Source organism: Mustela lutreola, chromosome 8 (assembly GCF_030435805.1).
Source record: "Mustela lutreola isolate mMusLut2 chromosome 8, mMusLut2.pri, whole genome shotgun sequence".
Lineage (NCBI taxonomy): Eukaryota > Metazoa > Chordata > Mammalia > Carnivora > Mustelidae > Mustela > Mustela lutreola.
Genome location: NC_081297.1, coordinates 3842047 through 3862254, shown reverse-complemented (window position 1 = coordinate 3862254; position 20208 = coordinate 3842047).

The window sequence follows — 20208 nt, the reverse complement described above, 5'->3', positions numbered from 1 at the left end:
CCTTCCGGACTGTGAGCTTTAACGCTGCCTCTCATCTTGGCAATTTCCTTCCCTTCCAGGCATCCGGCTCACTTTGAGCTAATCTGCAACCACATGCCATGGTCTTGCCTTTTCTGCAGGCCTCAAGGTCCCTCTCCTCTTTCCTAGAACTTGGAAAGTCCACGCACCAACGCTCAGTCATCCGCTAAACTAGGGAATGTGGCCAGCACCCCTGCCTCCCTGGGCCGGGTATCCCTCAGAGTCCTTGTCCAAATTTAAAAATAATTCTGCTCTGCGTCTGACAGCTAAGCTTTAAGTTATATATAGAACAGTTGGATGCTCTCCAAGACTATCTAGAGATGGGGGGAGGGGATGGAGCCGGGAAACAGTCCCACTAGTTCTCCAAGTGTATGTAGTTCAGAGATTTGACCCTCTGGGCATCTCCGTCAGTAACCCGGAGCCTCTCTCTACGTCCTTCTTCGAGGCACACTCGTGCAGTTTGGCTCACAGGGACGTTCCCATCCTTCCAGCACGGTGAGTGTGACAGGAGGCCACAGCCATGCCCGGGGCGTCCCAGGTGAGTAGCTGGAGGGGTGGGTCTGTTGTCCCCGAGAAACATCATCTGAGCCTTCCCGTGCTTGCTGGCACTTCTTTCCTCAGAAAGCAGAGGGCCAGAGGAACGGTCGTCCTGAAGCATACATTATAGGGGCATCCCCCAGTTAGAAAAGGCGATTGGGATTCTAGCCACGTGACAGAGTGATGGATACTTTCACGAGCCGAGCCAGACGTTCCGTTACACAGGACTCTGGGCATGTCTCTGGCTAAGGTTAGCATTTGACTCTAGCGAAATCAGAGAAGCAGATCTCCCGCCCAGATGTCGGGGGTTTCATCCCGTCGCCTCCCGAAGAGAAAAGCAGAGGGAAGGAGAATTTACTCTCTCCGCTTGAGCTGGGACACGCTGTTCTCCTGCACTCCTGGTCCTTGGCCTTCGGGTTTGGACTAGAATCACACTCATGGCTTTTCTGGACTAGAATCACACTCATGGCTTTTCTGGACCTGCTGTCTACACATGGGACATCCTGGGACATCTCAGTGTCCAAAGCTGCCTGAGCCAATCCCGTATGAGAAACGGCCCCGGATGTGTGTAAGGACATCCCATCAGTTCTTTCTCCAGAGCACCTTGGCTCCGACTCACTGCCCGATTAACTACGTGTTCCCCATGAGCTGTGAGATGCTCCGTCTGAATACTGATCTGCCAACTGCCTCTGCCGACCTCTGTCCTCTGTTGGCGCTTGGAAGTTTGGGTGTATACTGCCCAGTTTGTAGGGCTCCTTATCAGAAGTGAGAGAATGCATGCCCCGGGGCCATTTCAGCCAAGGGTCTGAAATGTCATAAAACCGAGAGAACCACAATAACCCATTTTCTTGCAAGCATGCGCATGTTTGAGGCACAGGCCAGCATCCCATGGGAGTTTTTGTTTTGTTTTGTTTTCTTTTTAAAGATTTTTATTTATTTATTTGATAGAGAGATCACAAGTAGGCAGAGCAGCAGGCAGAGAGAGAGGGGAAAGCAGGCTCCCTGCTGAGCAGAGAGCCCGATGCGGGGCTTGATCCCAGGACCCTGGAATCATGACCTGAGCTGAAGGCAGACACTTTAACCCACTGAGCCACCCAGACACCCTATCCCGTGGGAGTATTTAACAGTTGGGATAATCTTTCCAAGATTCTGATATAAGCCACAGACCTCCTCCGCCCTGAAGTACATATATGCTCATGGGACCAACACATGCTGCAAACATCTGAGGGGACTCCTGGGCCAGGGGAGTGGCCAGCGCTGGCCCAGGGCTGACGGCAGGAGGGCAGAGATGGGGTTGCAGGCCCAAGGAGCAGACATCTCTGGCTTCTGAATGGTCCTGGCTGCCCACCGGCACCCCCTCTTATCTTAGGAGGCAAAGCCTGGCTGGTGGTGTTTGAGCCTGGGCCAAAAAGGGACAGGGCCCTGCCCCCTGGGGAGGAAGCCGGGGGGAGGGGGTCCTGGGCCTGAGTCTGTTACCACATTGACCATTTATGCTCAGACCCCCCTCCGGTCCCCTGCCGCCTGAGAGCGACTTCAGAGCTCTGGGTTTCTCCCACTGAGAGGGGGGCATGGGAATGCTCCTGAGGCACGGATCCTTTATGAGCCCTCTCTGGCCCTGGGGCACTCGCCTGGGCCTTTCCTCCTCTCTTTAGAAGCACTTCACAGTGGAGCACGCTGGCCACTGATGTCTCTGCCACGGGACGTGCGCTCCTCGCCTCCTACACAAGCCACTTCCCACTCGCTCCAACTCGAGTGGGGTCTCTCCTCCAGTGGGGTCCCTCCTCACATGGGATCGGACAGCCCGCGTGCCGAGGGGCCCCATTTTTTTCCCAGGTGCAGCACCCACAGCTCACTGCCCTGGGCACAGCCCTCCGGGCCCCCGCTGGCCCCAGTGAAAGGCCATTTCTGGGGCCGCCCACGTCAGCTTGCTTAGCCTAGGAGAGTGGAGGGCTGCAGACGGACAGAGGCAGAGGCAGGAGACGCACCCAGGCCGGCAGGGAGGAAGGAGAAGCTCGCCGGACTCAAAAGCTCACTCCCCTGCCCCCCCCTTCTGGACCTCGACTGTCTGGAAACGTTTCCCTGACCGTCAGGGTCTGCCCACATCCCCAGCTAACCAGCAAGCTTCCAAAAGCCGTCCCTCCACTTGGTCTGGTTTCTCTGCTGTCATAAGGGGCGAGGCACTGCTTCCTAACCGGGCCCCCAGACCTTCTCTCTGCTGGGGTTCTGTTGCTGTCAGCCGCCCTTCCACACCGTGCAGTGAAGTCCGAGCACTCACCATCTCTCCGGAGCAGCCAGCTTGGGGTCCCCTTCCCTCCCAGCTTCTGCGAGACGTCCATACTTCATCTCTCGCTGGGTGGCACGTGAAATGCCAAATAAAGGTGAAAAACGTCAAGGTTTCTCCTTCCACCCAAGTGACGGGTCCCTGTTTTGCTTTCATTACCCTGGATTAGGGCCACCTGCTTCCCGTGCCCCAGAGGTTTCTGGAGGAGAAAGCACTCTGGAAGCCCCGATTCCTCCCCTGCCCTCGGTCAGATAGAAGACCCCCCTCCCCACCCCAGCGTCAGGAAGGCAGCACGGGAAGATTCAGGCCTGCTCAGGACAGTTCCTGGAAGAGCTCTCGGAGCGCGGATGCTCACCCGAACCCACAGCCTTTACGCCGCAGCTGCGCGGCGACAGCTTCAGGACCCCAGAAGAGTCTGCCTTGATTCCTTCCAGGCTTGCAGAGCCTCTGTCTTCGTCCACCCCCGACTGGGGCTTTAGGCTTCTCTCCCCGACTCCCCGCGAAGCGCCCCGATGAAAACAAAGTGTCTCATGATTACATACAGTTGACCTACAAACCTTCCAGATTCGGAAAGAGAGAGAGAGAGAGAGAGAGAGAAAGGAAACATGTACAAGCACAGGAGTTTTCAGCAAGGTGAGGGCAGATGGCGCAATATCCCACAGATTGACCCCATACTTTTCTATGTGGCCCGAGCTAGTAATACTCTCCCAGGACATCCATGAATCCCCCACCCCTCCCTCAAGATGCAACTCAAAAGCAAATGCAGCTGACTGATTCCACCGTGTCTTCTAACTAACCACATGGGCCGGCCCAGCAAAGGAGGGCTCCTCCCGGTGTCTCTGTCCATCGGCCTAGCCTGGCCATGTGACCCTATTCTGGAGATGCAAGCTGGGTCGGTGAGGAGGACCTTCAGAAAGGCCGCCTGAAATAAGTCCGACTACCAGCCTTTGCCCTCTTCCTGCTGTGTGGAATGCTGATGTGATGGCAAGATCCAAGTCACCACTGGGGAGCATCAGGCACTCTAGAAGATCCTTAGGAAATGACAGCAGAGGGAGCTGCAGAGAGGCTTGGCCCTCTGAAGTCTGGACTTGCTCACAGCCGGGGACTATGGTCTGTCTCCGGAGCTTGAGCTCGTGTTTTGTGTTCCATGAGCAGAATAGGACACTCGCTGTCATGTACCTGCTGCTTATATTTTAGGCTGATCTGTCAGGAAACCGTGAGCTCCCAGAAACTCCTAGAGAGTAGGAAGGGTTTTAGGACCACATAACCCATCTTCCTCACTGGATAAAGGAGGACCTGGAGGTGGGGGCGGGGGTGGGGAGGATGGTTGTTCAGGCCTAGAACTGCATGGCTTGCGCGGCCTCATCTCTTACTCATCCTCTGGAACTGCTTAGGGGAGGCTGAAGTTGCAACCGCGCACTGACAGGGGCGCCTGGGCGGCGCAGTCAGCTGAGCACTGGACTCCTGGTTTCAGCTCAGGTCATGATCTCAGGGTCGTGAGATGGAGCCCCGAGTGGGGCTCCACTCTCTCAGCGGGAAGTCTGCTTGAGTTCTCCCTCCTTCTCCGTCCGCCTCTCCCCTCATCTCAAATAAATAAGTAAACCTTAAAAAAAAAAAAAAAAAAGAAAGAAAAGAAAAAGAAAGAAAGAAATTAACCACCGACGGTGCAAGGTGTTCTGAACATGGCCAGGAAAAAGAAGGCCAAACACACTTACGGGCAGATGCACCCCAGTCCTGGGTCTTTGCCCCCGCGATGCCTCCCTTCCCCACCCGAGCCCGGGGTGACGCTTCTGACCGGAGGTGCTCCGCCGTCTCTGAGCCCGTCAGGATCCGGACCTGCTGTGTGTGGTCTGTCACACCCTGACTCAGAATTACTGCCTCCTGGGACTCGCCACGCCTGCCAAGTTCTGATCTGTTCACAGCACCCGCGGGCAGTGGGCTGCAGAGAGCGGGGAATTCAGTAACTGAACAAACGCGGCGAGCATCCCCCCGACCCCCCGCTCCACGTTTCATACAGGAAAAAACAATACGGAAGCCCCCCTCCCTCCACGGCTATTATGGGGTAGAATTATTTCCTCCCTAACTTCTTTTCTCAGTATTTGCCCTTCAACTGAGCTCAGGGGCCCAGCGTCGTCCGCCGTCAACGCCGGAAAGACATTGCAGACCCCTTCTTTAAATACAAGTCTAGTTCTAGTTGTTCGATTATCTAGTAGTCTGATTCTTTATTTTATTATCTTTTTGCTTAAAGAGTCTTGGAGAGGAAAGGAGAGGTCCCTGCCATGCTACTGGCAGGGAGAGAGAAAGTTCTTCGCACAGTCAAGTGCACCTGGGACCAGTCTGGCTCTTGCAGCCGGCCTCTGCACGGGAAGCCAGACTGTGACCCTCGTGCCTGGAAGGACTCAACACTAGGGGACACCCACTTGCTTCCTTTTATCTGCATGCATGCCTGCTCCCATTTATTTTTAATTTGGCAAACCGTCAGTAGTAAGCCATGAAACCTGCTTTCAGTAACGTCCCCCCAAAAGCAAGTGCTTAGCTGGTGGGTCTGGGGAAAGACCCCGGACTTTGGCCAGTCCAGCCAGCACTGGGACTAGAACTTCTCTCTGTTGTGCCTCCTCCTTTCTGTCATCTCCTTATCGTGCTCCAGACTTCCTGGGCTCTGTAGCTGTGCGCAGCCACATCCTACACCTGTCTGCTCTGCTTCCTGCCCCACTTTGATGCCAGCATGAGGATAGGGGGCGCAGAACCACCCAGAAGGGCAGGAAGCAGATAAGCATTGCTGTGAGCAAGGGAGATAACGTTATTCTGCAGACAGGTGTAATTAGTCCTGGGAACAGGATGCTGATTCATCAGGTCTCCTCTAGTGAAGACCACGGGGGTCCCAGGTAATCTGAATGCTCAGTCTGATCCGGGATGCCAGCACTCACTGTGTCTCTGACCCCTGGGGTCACTGAGGGAGGTCTGCTCGCTGCTCAATACCAGAGTCTCTGATCTCCTGGAGCAGAATCTCATGATTCGAACCTCATTACCGTGACCCATGAGCCTCAACTCCACTCCAAGGCCACTCTGTGTCATTGCCTCACTTGATCTCTGCCTCTCTGGCTGGCACACAGTGCCTTCCGGGCGCGCAGGCCGGTGGAGCCGCACACAGGAACCTTTGTCCCCGCACTGGCCGCCTGGTCCTGGCGCAGGAGGCCCGGATCTGGGGCTGCCTGGCTCCTGGTCTCCCACTTAGCTCCAAGATTCCGACCTCAGGAGAGGGTTCAGAAACTTTCTTTTAAAAACTTATTCTCTCTCTCTCTCTCTCTCTCTTTTTTTTTTTTAAAGGCAAACCACCAAAAAGTAAAGCACACAATTAAAGTAAGAAGAACCAACTGGGAGTGGAAAGTGTAGGTATTGACATGGAAATTGCATGCCCACTAGTGGTCAGCAGGGCTCTGGGCAGGGTGCGACGCTCACATTCTGTTTCACCATCAAGTCTCCCTGTTTGGATGATGGGTTTTGCAGATTTTTTCCCCTCTTGATGTCTAGTGATTTGGAATCGCAGAAATAATACAGCAGGAGCTCTCACAAGTAGGTGGGCGTCTGCAGGTGGGCAGAACCACTGGAAACCAATGTGCGAATCAGAGGGCAGTTGGGTACGTGCGGATGAGCAAAAAGCGTGCTGGGTTATCTTCATGGACTCTCCCACCCACGTGTTGACCGGAGAGACAGACAGAGAAAGACAGGGAGACAGAGACACACAGAGAGAAAGAGAGAGACAGAAGGAAAAGAAGAACCGTTGATCCCTTTTGCCGGAAGATCGGGGACGGACTCTCTGGAGCCTTCCCTTGCAGCATTTTGGAGAGGGGCTGGCACCATTCAGGCTGCTCCCCTTTTTCTAGATCGTGACCATTCTCAGGCTGCTCTGATTCTGCTCTTGACTTTCCATTTTAGAAATGAGGCTGTTTTGCTGAGAGCTTATTTTCACACCTTGTTAGCTTTGGCTTGGTGACATTCCAGAAATGACTGTGATTATAGGAGCAAATGGGTGACGTTCAGTGAGACATGCTTCGGGAGATCTTCCCTGAGATGGCCAACTCCAGAAGGTGTTGATGAGCATCGAGATCTCGTTCAAGCTCCCTGTCTTCCCGGACTGGTTGCCGGGAAGTTGCCTTGTGTGTGTGTGGGGGGGGGGGGCGGGACGCGTGCAGGCACAGGTCTGCACAGCCACTTGCACGATGGCAGACTGGCATGCTGGCCTGTGTCCCTGGCCTTCACAAGCAGGAGCAGCAGGACTCGGTGTGTGTCCTGTGTCCGTGAACGCCAGGCTCCCGGCTGCAGAACAGCCTGCTTTCCAGGATCAGGGACATTTTTCAAGGACACAAACCTTATAGTCCTTTCCCGGGACTTGGCCCGCAACAGATCTTGCGCGGGTATCTCTCTAGTGCACCGACCCTCCCCTGGTGGGGTCTGACCCTCCCTGGGCTCAAGAAGCATGACCCAGACCTGTGGTGGGATGTCTCAAAGTAAAACCCAGTTCCAGGACCTTAACTGGCTTCCAGAAATGGCGATGTGACGTGTGACTAGGAGCACAGTTGAGGTTAGGGAACATTCCAGGCAGAGGGATGAGTGTAGGAAAAAGCATGCTGTGTGGGCCTACTCCGCAGGTGGGGCCAGCAAGAGTTGTCTGCAGGGGTGAGGAGAGGCTGCAGCCAGGAGGACAGAGAGCCCAGGGAGAGGGGGAAGGAGCAGGCAGAGCAGGGGAAGAGCAGGGAGAGTGAGGGGACTGTAGGGAGAGGAGGGCAAAAGCAAGGAGAGCAGAAAGGGCAGGGGGAAACACGGAGAGCGGGTGAGCAGTGAGAGAGTAGGGGGGAGAAGGGAGAGCTGGAGGCATGAAGGGAGCGAGCAGTGATGGAGGGAGAGTACAGGGAGAGCACTAGTAGCAGAGAGAGTGCAGTGGGAGACAGGAGGAGAAAGAGGGAAAGCAGGGAAGGGGCAGGGAGAGTAAGTGCCCTGAGACCCGGGGAGAACAGAGAGAGCAGAGTGAGTAGGGACAGAGTAGGGGGAGAACAGAGCGCAGGGGCAGGGCAGGGGAGCAGTTTGGGCAGAGCAGGGAGAGCAGAGGGAGTCGGGGCTGACCATGCAGGGTGGGGGTGAGGTGGGTCCTCCGTGTTCCCAGTCTGCACTGGTGCGGAGTCCCACAGTTGAGGGACTGCCTAAGTGAGAGGTGAAGACAGTGTCATGCTCTCTGACCGTGGAGTCAGGGCTTCTCCCTGGAGGCAGGAGCTGCCCCCTTCCCCGTCTGGTACCTTGGGCGGGGACAGATGGACTCGAACTCTCAGCCCCAGGGCAGGGCACTGATGACCCCCCTCCCTTCTGGACCTTAGCCCATTCCACTCTTCCAGGGAAAGGACATGGTCACTAGGTGTGGACCTGTGGCTTTCCATCAAGGACAAGACAAAGGAAACGTGTGACTGTGAGACCAGCAGGTCAGCAGGGCTCTGGGCAGGGGCCCAGGGCTGATGTCATCCTGGGCAGAGACTTCCTTGTAAGGCCACGCGGGCAGCAGGCAGCCAGGGCTGGGCTGCAGGGGCGGGGTGGGCTCCCTGGGCAAGTTCCAAAGGCCAGGAAGGGAAGGAGTGCATAGAGCAGGGCACAGGCTGTGGCTGCCCTGGAGCCCTACTTCTAGGCAGCAGGGAGGGCTGGGGGGTCCTTGCTGCTTGTAAGAACCCCTGGGTCCTGCTGCCCACATCAGCTTGGTAGGTGGTGACCGGCAGGTTCCGTCCGATGAAAGGAAGTGAGCATGAAGTATGGCCCATCCCTGTTAGTGAGCCTGCCCTCTGACCCCTGCTCCAGCTGCGCGCAGGTCAAGAAAGAGCCTTTCTTGGCGGTTTCCTGGCTTTCAAATAATAGTGTGAGTGACTTCTATTCAGTAAAGCCATTAAAAATTCTACTGAGAGCCCCGTACTGATTTGGGAAATGGCTCCCCTGCTCCTTCTCTCCCTCCCTCTCTCCTCTTTTCCAGCTTTGTTGTGCCTTCTGGTTAGGACTGGAAGGCTGGGCCCAGGCCCCCAAAGGCCCACCATACAGGACATAGATCAGGATGGACACGGTCTCAGTGTTCGCAGAGGAGGATGCCAGCTCATCTATGAGGCAGTGTGGAGATAAGCTAAAGGAAGGGGCTGTCCATAGAACCCAGTGGCCCCCTCGCTGTCCCACACGGAGACACTCTCACACATGGAGACAGAGATGTGTGTGTGCATTTCCATTTTTATCACATGGGAACCAATAGGAATCTAGGTACATTGTCTTTGTTCTTTTCCCCAGCTAGCTAAAGTTGGAATTTAGAAAATACCTACATATGTAAAGAGCAATTTCAAATCAATAAGCTTTATATAATTGTTACTGGGGCTGAAATCTTGAGAAAGCAAAATCCTGATCAAGCAGACTTGGAAGTTCATAGATTTCTGGAGAGCTGGCAAGGTTCTGTCTCTCAGCAGCTAAATTTGGCCAAGAACATCAGGAGCCTCTATTCTGAGCACCATGCGATGCCCCAAGTGAGACAAAGCCTCAGTTTTTCATTGCAATCAGGAAAGTGTGCAGTGTGTTTATATGTGCATGTATGTGGGTGTGTGGTACAATATCATATTATATTATTCTTCAGATTTATCTCAAAGTATTAAAAATAACCCTTTGCAGGACACCTGTGTGGCTCAGTTGATTAGGCTAAGCATCTGACTCTTGATCTCAGTTCAGGTCTGGATCTCAGGGTCGAGAGCTCAAGTTGCACGTTGTAGAGATTAGTTAGAAGAAATGATGCTTTGGAATGTGTTTCCATCTGTCCTCACCGCCTTCTGCCCCGTTTCTCTAAGTGTGGTTCGCGCTCCTGGGACCCAGCGTCCCTCCGAGGGATGCAGAATCCAGGGTTTCTCTTCAGCATAACCCTCCAGCTGACTGTGTGCATATTAAACTCCAAGAAGCACTTCAGTCCCAGAAATGGCCTCAGCTTGTGAAGAAGAGCCCCGGGGTTTGGGACCCGCAGCTGCTGACAGCCCCTTAGGACTTCCCCATATCCCTCCAGCTGAGCCCGCTCTTCCTGCTCGCCCATGGCACAAGGGCCCCAGAACCTGCCAGGGGAGCCCTGGAGCCTGCCTCGGGGGCCGTCTGGGGTCAGACTGCATCTGCGATCCCCTGATGGGGAAGTCAGGGCCCTGGGTGTCCCCTGCTGCCCCGTGTTAGCCACACGCTAGGACGGACACAGGGTTACGAGCCACAGCCTCCGGGCTCTGCTGCAGACACGCAGGACTCACTCAGAGTGAAACTTGGTGCCTTCTGAGCGACCTCTCGTCAACCACACCTCCGGGACCAGATAGATAAGTAAACAAATGAGAGCAGGGGCGCCTGCGGGCCTCAGTTGGCTACGCATCTGACTGCGGCTCAGGTCACGATCTCAGGATCTGCGCATCAAGTCCCCTGTCCGGCTCCTTGCTCAGTGGGGAGTCGGCTGGTCTCTGCTCCCCCGTTCGTGTGCTCGCTCTCACATAGATCAATAAATCCGAGAACAAAACTAAACAGTTGGGGCACGTGCGTGGCTCAGTGGGTTAAGCCTCTGCCTTCGGCTCGGGTCATGATCTCAGGGTCCTGGGATCGAGTCCCGCGTCGGGCTCTCTGCTCAGCGGGGAGCCTGCTTCCTCCTCTCTCTCTCTATGGCTGCCTCTCTGACTACCTGTGATCTGTCAAATAAATAAATCTTAAAAAAAAAAAAAAAACAGTTGACTTTCCGTTATTTTTTCACATATACGGTGAGGTAGAGCCTAAATTCTGTCATTCTTGCTTTTCTCTCTTTCGCAAGGAACAGGCTGCCCGGCGCCACAGCTCCGCACTGACAGACCGACCCTTTCTCCCGGATCGTGTCTCCGCTGTCGTCGGCGATCAAGGGGGCCCGCGCGTGCGTGTGTCCGTCAGTCCGCAGCACGGTCCACCGGCCCGTCCCTCCCGCACCGTCTCCGCCTTCTTATGTCAGGACTTCAGAGAGCCCCAGATGAGGTCCTGTAAACCTTGCTCTGTTTTCCTTTCAACTGGCCCGTCCGTGACCCGTTTCCCAGGGATACCGGCCGGAAGCGCTGGTGCACGTCCCCAGACTTGAACCTGGGACGTCTATCCGGCCGGAAGCTCTGGTGCGCGCCGCTGTGTCCGGCCGGAAGTGCTTGTGCGCGCCGCTGTGTCCGGCCGGAAGCTCTGGTGCGCTCCACTGTGTCCGGCCGGAAGTGCTTGTGCGCGCCGCTGTGTCCGGCCGGAAGCTCTGGTGCGCGCCGCTGTGTCCGGCCGGAAACTCTGGTGAGCACTGTGTCCGGCCGGAAGTGCTTGTGCGCGCCGCTGTGTCCGGCCGGAAGCTCTGGGGCGCTCCACTGTGTCCGGCCGGAAGCTCTGGTGAGCACTGTGTCCGGCCGGAAGTGCTTGTGCGCGCCGCTGTGTCCGGCTGGAAGCTCTGGTGCGCTCCACTGTGTCTGGTCGGAAGCGCTGGTGCGCGCCGCTGTGTCCGGCCGGAAGCTCTAGTGCGTTCCGCTGTGTCCGGCGGGAAGCTCTGGGGCGCTCCACTGTGTCCGGCCGGAAGCGGTGGTGCACTTCCCTAGACTTGTACCTGGGACTTGAGTCCGCCGGAAGCTCTGGGGCGCGCCGCGGTGTCCGGCCGGAAGCTCTGGGCGCTCCGCCGTGCGCGGCCGGAAGCTCTGGGCGCTCCGCTGGATTTTCCCAGTTGGCTGCGCGCGTAGGTTTCGCCGGGGAGACGGTCTCCCTGAACCGGAGCTCCGTGCGCTCTGCGGCCGCTCTGCTTCCGCCCCGACCGGAAAGACACGAAGAAGCAGCCGTGAGCGGAGACGGCCGGGCGGAGACCGTTGTCGGAACGGTCGGAACGCGGTGTCCGGCGCTGCGGAGCAAGGCCGCGAGCCGAAGGCGGCCACGACAAGCGCCGGTTCAGTCCGCGGCGGACGAGGCTCTGCGCGCGGAGGAGCCGCCGTCGGCCCGCGCGGACCGAAGCCGCCACAGACGCCCGCACACGCGGAAGCCCGCGGCCGCCCGCCGCGCGTTTCTCGGTTCCCGGAGGCGCGCGGACACTGCTCGTTGCTGACCAACGCGCCGGTCCGCCCTGTCCCGGAGCCGCGGGCGCCCTGACCTTGGGGCCGCCCTGACCTTGGGGCCGCCCGTTGACCCTCGCCGCGGCCCCTCCCGCAGGACGGCGCGGGGCAGGGCCGCAGGTGGGGTCACCGCGCACGCGCAACAGCCCGCGTGCAGATCCTCGCCGCAGACGGAGGGACCGGACCTCGGGGACGCGCTTGGCCGCGGGGACGCCGCGTCGCGGAGACGTCGCAGCCTTCCCGGCGGCCTCGCGGCGGTGGTGGGGCGCCCGGCCGCGCCCAGAGCCGGCGTCGTCCCCTCCGCCCCCCCGACCCCGGTCGGCCCCTCCGCCCGCCGCGGCGCCTGGGCCCGGACGCGAGCCTTGCGCAGTGGCCACCAGCACGCGTGGCGGACGAGCGGCCGGCGGAGACGTCGCCGCGCCGAGCACTGGGACGCGGGCCCGCCGTCGCCCGCGCTGACGGCGCGCACGTTACACAGCGGAGCGCGTGGGCAACGTCGGCTTTTACCCCGCGGCACTGCTTCGTGGCTTGCCCCGTGGCGACCTCCACGGTGCGGACTCTTGCAGGTGAAGATGCCGGAATCGACGCCACCGGGAACGGTCACATCCTCCGGATGCTTCCGGCAGCCGGAGTTGCGACGTTTTTACACATATTTCCGTCCTCCGTCCCCCGGGGAGGGCTGGCGCGCATCGCCCCCCTCGCCTGCAGCCAGAATCCCGCCCTGCGCTGGCGCGGCCGTCCCGCCCCTCCCGGGCTCTGCAGCTGTGCGATCCGATTACCGCGGGTTCCTGTGCTCTTCCCTGCTGGGGTGAATGCGGGGTTCCCTGCTGATGCCCTGACCTCGGCCTCGTGCCCTGGCCTGCGCTCTCCTACAGCCGGCGGAAGACTTCCCGCGAACCAAGCCAGTCACCCTCCTTTGTGGACTAGGACAGTCCTGGGCGACCGTCCCCAGCCCTTACGCCTGCAGAGTCAGGTGTCTGACTGCTGGGGACCGCGCCTCCCAACCCACCAAAATGAATCAAACTGGCCATTCCTGACCCTGTGCACGTTCCCTCCTGGGTTCCTTCTGGCCGAAACCACAGCACAGGCTCCTGCCCGCGTTCTGGCATCGCTCCTGGTGCCTCCTGCGCCCCTACTGCAGCTGCGCACGGGGTGGGGGGCAGGTAATGGGTGCTCCTCCCTCCGATAAACTGTCTTTTCAAGGACAGTCTTCTAATCTCTTGGTCTCACCATCGCAGATAATAATAAGACGTCCATTTACAAATACGTTTCCGGAAAGTATTCTTTTCTTCCCATGGGAAATGTTTGCAAACTGGCCCGGAACCATGCGTGCCTGGTTCTGAATGAGGTGGGGAGACAGGTGTCCTGTAATCTGGTCCGGTCCAATCTTTCAAACACAGATCCTCAAGGCTGAGATGAGGCAGCCCCGCACCTGAGGCTCCCGCCACAGACACTTGACCGTGAAGGGGCTCGCCACTGCTTCAGCTTCGTGAAACAACATACCGTACCAGACCCTTGTCAGGGGAAAATGCACGCATCACAAAGGCATTCTCATAGATGCATGACATCAGTCGCTTTTAAGAGCAGAACAGCAATATTTTTCTCCAGAATCTTACATTTGCTGGAAGATCTCCCTGGTTCTGAGGCGGGCGGCTTCCCGGCGCAGATGGTGTTTATTCTGTGAGAGTCGTTAGCCGCCCCGCGCAGGTCCAGGCTCTGAGGTTACACGGAGCCATTTAGTGAACAGCTCTCATTACGCATCTGCCCGGCCAATATAGACATATCATCGTCGAGTGTCAGATGTTTTATGATTATGTTTAACCCTTATGACATTGAGCTCGAAACGATCCCACAGCGATGTTCCTGAGTCGTGGGGGGTATGTGGGAGACAGAGACAGACAGAGATGTCCTTGAATAGTCTTGGCGCTATTCACACAAAGGACTCATTTTCAATTCCTTTTCTCGGTGGCAAGTGGTTTCCTGGAAAAAATGAGCCCCAAACGCCACCCTTGTTGGCATCACAGGAAGAAAGAAATAACTTCTCTAAGGGGAACAGAGGGAACACGCTGGGGTAGAGATGCGTAATTCCTGCAAATCATGTCCGAAATCTTCTGGAATGTATGAAAGGAAAGTGTGGCTTGGCGTAAATCACCGGGATATGCGGACTCTGCTCGGAACAAGTTTATAAGCAAAGACTATACTTAGGAATAAGCATCTGGAAAGGAGAAGGAGGCATCTGTGGCATGAGGTCGGAGACGCAGGCAGGAGTTAGAGAAAACCCACTCTGGACCCGCGAGAATGTTCCTGGCGTGACAATGGATAAAGCCCATCCCCGGTTCTTTACTGAGAAGAAGGGGTCAACGGCATCAAGTGTATCTATGGCCCCGTATCCTGTTGTGCTCTGAGAGTACTGGGTTGGTTCTGTTTTTGCCAGATTCAACCTAAATACATTCCTGTAGATGTAAGGGGTTGATACCGCCTCATAATGCCAAAGAATATAAAACATCAGGTGCCAAAGAATATAAAACATCAGGTTAAATCGACCCACGCCCCCCCCACCCCCCAGAAAGAATCTGACTTTAGGAAGGGGATTCCTGCCTGAGGGTACTGTGTTTAACAAGCGTTTCTGACGCATTATGTTTTAGACCATCGTGGGTCTGCCCTAAGGCTTTCTCTGGATCTCATGAGGCAGTGTTTGCTTTAGAGAGAGATGAATTAATTATTACTCTGGGGCTTTTGGATAAACTTATTAAGGAGATGCTGACTCATGATGAATATCTTCTGGAGCTGAGTGTTCCCTCTGGACTTGAAGTTCGTTCCCATATTTATAGAAGCATTTGGCTCTTTAAATATTAAGATGGGGGAGGGTAAAGATGACAGAGGTTTGTTTAAAAAAAAAAGACTTGATTTAAAACTACACACACAATGTGCAAAGTCGTGGAAAAGTCAGGATAATGGTCAGAGTTGCCTTTGGACTCCCCGGTAACAAATTCATTGTGTGAACTGGGGACAATGGACATTTTGCTAGTTATTCGTTTTAGGTTATGTCATTCTTCTAAAGGGAAGATGAGAAAGCGCACATTGCGAGTTCCCGCTCTCTAACATATTTTGGCTATTTTGGTCACAGGGAGCAAGGGGAACTCAGCCATGAGCCAAGCCCGGACAGCACCGTCTCCACTCTTTCTCCTCGCCCTCGGGGTGCCGGCTCATTCTGACTCACTCCAACTCCCTGAGGTTCCTCAATGCTTTTATTGAAACCAGGCTATTTTAAAATTATGTGGTAATCGAGGTAATCCCACCCCATCTCCTGACCGCATCTTAGCTTCCACTTGGTTGAACGAGGATCCCGGGTTATTTGACCTTGAGATAACTGAGATTCTTTCCCAAGTCTCTGTTGTTCTTACTTGATCCTAGAAAGAATTTACCTCCTGGAAGTCCTGTTCACGAGCGATCACGGTGTGCTCAGAAACGTGGGGCTCTGACACGGAACGGAAGCACAGCAAGAAGGGTTGACTCTCCATTCTCTCCTCTCTTGTCGTGTCACGTATGTTTGCAGATCAGATCCAACAGCTACTGAGCACGTCCCCACACGATACAACTCAGAGTCACCTCAGTCAGCCGTGGGGATCCTGGGTTACAGAAGCTTCGTGCTGGCGAGTGCTGGGTCTCAGACACAGGACTTCAATTTGACCTTGGACTTCTGCATCGAGATGCATCAAGTGAAAAGGTTTTTCAGTGACTGTTGTGCTATGTAGGGCGCCATTCTACAGCCCTGTGAATGTTTTTAACCCAAATGATCGCCTCCTATCCCTATGAGGGAAGCTTGCTGTGTTCCCCGTAACTAGACAGGGACAGGCAGTGTGACACACCGGAGGATCCCGTCCAGCCAGTCTAGCCCACGGCCCAGGCACTCAGCCACATGCTCTGCTGCTCCTCTAGGACCTCCTGATATGCAAGCAATTTGGGGTTTTTATGATTAATAAAAAAAATAACCTCTGCACCCCAAGTCTGAGCTCTGGAGGGAGTCTCCAGTTTGAGGCCGGCTCAGCTACTTCCTAGCTGGGGGCCCTTCAGGAAGGGATTTAAGCGCATCTTATCGAGGAAGTGAAGATAAGCCAATGGGAAGGGCTGTCCAGATAATTAGAGAGCGCAGATCACCCAAGGCAAACACCTGGGCTTCAGGGCCCTGGGGAAGCAGCTATCAGTAACCATTGGTTAATTATTAATAATAAGGCAAATGGTTGGGAAAAGCATGGCTGAAAACAAGGAATTTTTGAAACCGGCTGCCCTGCCCACACACAGCTGAGCCTGTGCCTGTGGGTTTTTCCGCCCCTTTCTGGCCGGGCCTGTTGGAGGTGACACCCGCAAGCAAGCGCTGCGCCTTCTCCAGCGGCTGAGCCCGGAGACCAGAGCTGGTCTGGTTTTCTGTCTTCTCCCAAACACTTCCTTAGTGCCCTGTTTTCCATTACGGATCAGGTTCACGCCGCCTTCCCAGGTATTTGTGGAGTAAATAACACTATTTACTGACAGCAGAAGTCTTACCTTTTCGTTCTTTGATAGTGGTTCAAGGCAAAGAACACTTAAAAAAAAAAAAAAAAGATTTGCAGTGAAAAAACAAAGAACACTTTTTTTAAAAAAACTTTTATTTATTTATTTTTTTTATTTTCAGTGTTCCAGAATTCATTGTTTCTGCACCAAAAAGAACACTCCGTAAGTCCTCTAGAAGGAACTTCTTAAGGCTCCGTTCCCAAGAGTCTGCGTCAGCCTTGGTCTCCCTCGACCCACCGGCTTGACGTCTGCTGTCGTATTCCTGAAGAATGTCAATGTTCGTGCAGCTTTCATGGCATCATATCGTATTATCGAATGTGCACACTTGTTTTTTCTTTTTAAGATTTTATTTATGTATTTGTCAGGGAGAGAGAGCGTGAGAGCAGAAGCAGGGGGAGCAGCAGCAGAGGGAGAAGCAGACCCCCCCCTGAGCAGGAAGCCCGACGATGCGGGACTTGATCCCTGGACTTAGGATCATGACCTGAGCCGAAGGTAGACACTCAATTGACTGAGCCACCCAGGCGCCCCGAATCTGCACACTCCTTATCCAGTATGAGTTCGTGAGTCTCTCCCCGAGGCTGGGGCTGCCACAAACGTGGTTTTCTGTGGTCGCCGGGCACAGCACCTTGGGCACTCAGGGTGACCCCATCTGCCGTTCGCTTTCAGGTATGGAATGTGAAGTGATCTGATCGCATTCCATTTTGGTCCCCGTCAGCAGTTTGAATTGTCACTGTGGATTAAGTGGGACGTGCTCCTCTTTCTCCTACCGGCCCGCGTTGTTGGCGGAGAACCTATAGGAAGAAATCCACTGCATTTTAAGCTAAAAGCATTTCATCTTTGCGAGGACTTACCACCGTCATCACTGTTGTAAGCAGTGCCCAGGATGGCCGTGGGAGCACTCCGTGCGGGGAGCCGGACAGCCTACCTGTGAACCGTCCCGGAGCGGGCTCAGAGAGGTGGGGTACCCGTGACGTGCTTCTTCAAGTGCTGGTGGTACGTGATTCTTGTGCATCGATACTATGCGGCATTCCACGACAGTAAGAGCGAAGTAAACCTTACTTGTCTGGCGTGTGGGGAACCGTGGATGATGTTGTTTCAGGACCCACTGTAACAAACAGGTCATTTCACATTTTAAATAAACCGTGCTCTGAATGTAACACAATGGCCGGCGTGCCGGCCACCCCGATCTGGCAGCAAGAATGAATTCTCTCTCTCCGTTCCTTCCATACAATTATTTTTGATATTTTAAAAATAGGTTTAAAGATAGACTCCCAAATAATTTAGGTTGTACCAAAAAATGCAGAATAAATAACGTATTTCTGAGAGAAGCGTTTTCTAGTTCTGAGATGATTTACTGACCCTGTGTGTGAGGCAATGGCGCACAGAAGGCACCCGAGTGTCTCCGTGCGACCAGACAGTCCCTGCAGGGCCAGGCAGAACCGTCTCACCCCCTCTCAATGAAGAGTTTAAGGTGCAAACCTGTCACTTGCTTAATATGATCTTAAATCGGTCATTTATGATGCCCAGATAGTAGGTGTTTTTGTTTTAAACCTACTTTGTGCTTCACACTCTAAGGAAATTGTGGATTACTGAAGAACGAGCGGAGTTTATTTTCTTCGATGAATTAGACAAGTCTCCACTTACCCTTTCTTGAATTTTCTGTGGGATGTGGTCAGTCTGCTGATTTCTTGCTTTGTAGGCACAAGTGACTATGTTATTCTGGTGGTGGGGTGGGGAGAAAGTGCCAATACGGTTGCATATTTCAAATCCAAGATTGAAACTGCATAAAGTTCTGATGGACAATTCAATGATTTGTGTCCGCATTTGATTTCTGCATGTGATTTCTGTCCGCATTTAAAAAAAAAATAACTCAAAGTGTCTGATTTGAGATTGCTAAATGTAGTCTTTAAGATCATTCTCATCGCACGTGGCCTTTTTGATATCACATTCATAACTAACATGGATGAAAGTCTTTGCGTGAATATGGGTTTTTTTTTGGCATGAATATGTTTTAAAAGCACATCAATATTTAGTTCGATTGGGTCAATCCCAATTTGTTTGATTTTAAAATTTTTCTAATAATGCTTTACTTCTATTAAATACAATATCATTCTTGGGAAGTCATGTTTAATGAGTAAAATAAACTAATGGACAGACTATGAGCTGGCGTTCATGCAAAGTTTCGAAGACATCACTCTCAAACGCTGGCAATCCACTGGGTTTACCATTTAAATTAAGAAGTTAATCAGTAGCTGGGGCGGAGGGTCGAACAGCACTGCATGCGCACAGATAGGAGATGGCACCTGTCAATACTGGAACTTTTTTCAAAAGTTGCCCCTCAAGGACTCAACACCCAGCTCAGATTTGTTCTGGGGGAGGGCGCAGGCCTACTGAACCAGGGTAAGACCACACAGTGCTTGTCTTCGGAGGAGGAGAGGAAATGCCACGTAGCAAGCCCTTTCTTACCTTAAACAGGAGGGGTCGTGGGTGGTGATTGGGCCGTTCTGTCAGGGAGCTGTGGATGAGTCGGTTCCCTCAGGGAGGCCAGTCAGTTTATTCAAGTTGCGTTTATTTGCAGGTGCTCCCCGGGCTGGGTTCCATTTCACTTGGCGCTGTCCTGAGACGGTGCTCCCAGGGACCTTTGTATGCCGTCTAATTTCCCGTCTGTTGTTCAACTTCGAGCATGCCGGCACTTTGTGTGTATCCTAACTTCAGGAAGGCCGGCTGCTCCTCTCACGGAGGGCTCCCGTGGCCATCCTCACCCCGCGCCCGCCCCGCGGCCCTCATTGCCACCTGACACGGTCTGTCCCTGCTTCGCTCCATCCACCAGCTTGCCCGGTCCGCGCTGAGTCATCCGGGAGGGCTGGGGTGTTTGACTTGTGTTGTTTCTACCACGGGCGTTTTGGAGGTTCTCTCTCCCTCTCGGCCTCTCTTCTCATCTCTCTAAAATAAAATCTTAAATCTTAAAAAAATCAAATACTTTATTGAGGTGTGATTTTCCCCTAAAAGTTTGCACGTATTTAACGTGCACAAGGTGATGTGTTTGGAGGAAAGTGCGCACTCCTTTCTGCTGCTTTTGAGTGCACAGCTGCACGGCACAGGAACGCGACGGAGGGAAAGCTGAGCACGTCGAGCAGGGGCCGAAGTTCCCTCCTGCCGCTGGCCTTCCAGAAGAGTGCGTTGATTGACTTCCGAATCCCGGCCACCAGGAAGATTTTCAAAACGTTCAGAGATGACAGAGGTGGATAACTTTTATTTAGGCTCAAACATATTCAAGCAAATAAAATAATTTATCATATTACCTTACTGAGATTTCATAAAAGGGTTTTTTGTCTTTTTTTTTTTTTTTTTTTTTAATCGGTGCCAGGATGCGATCACACTCCTGGAACCGGGCGAGAGTGTGTGTGCGTGTGAATGCAGGGTGTCTGTTTAAGCAGAAGTGTGACTTCACTTCCGAATACTATTGGATCTTCTCTGAAACTGGCCGGTGTGGCCCTCATCTCTCAGCAAGCGTATTTCATCCTATTTCCCCACGGACTGCTGTGTCCTGCGAACTGCCCTGCGGTTGCAGGCAGGTGCCCGCGGCCGTCGGGGTGGAGTGGGTGCAGTCAGAGAGAGGAAGGGTCCCGGGGCGAGTGGGTGCTGGGTGCTGCCCTCGGGCGGAGGGGCGTGCAGAAGGACACCGTGGGCGAGCGGCATGGCACACAG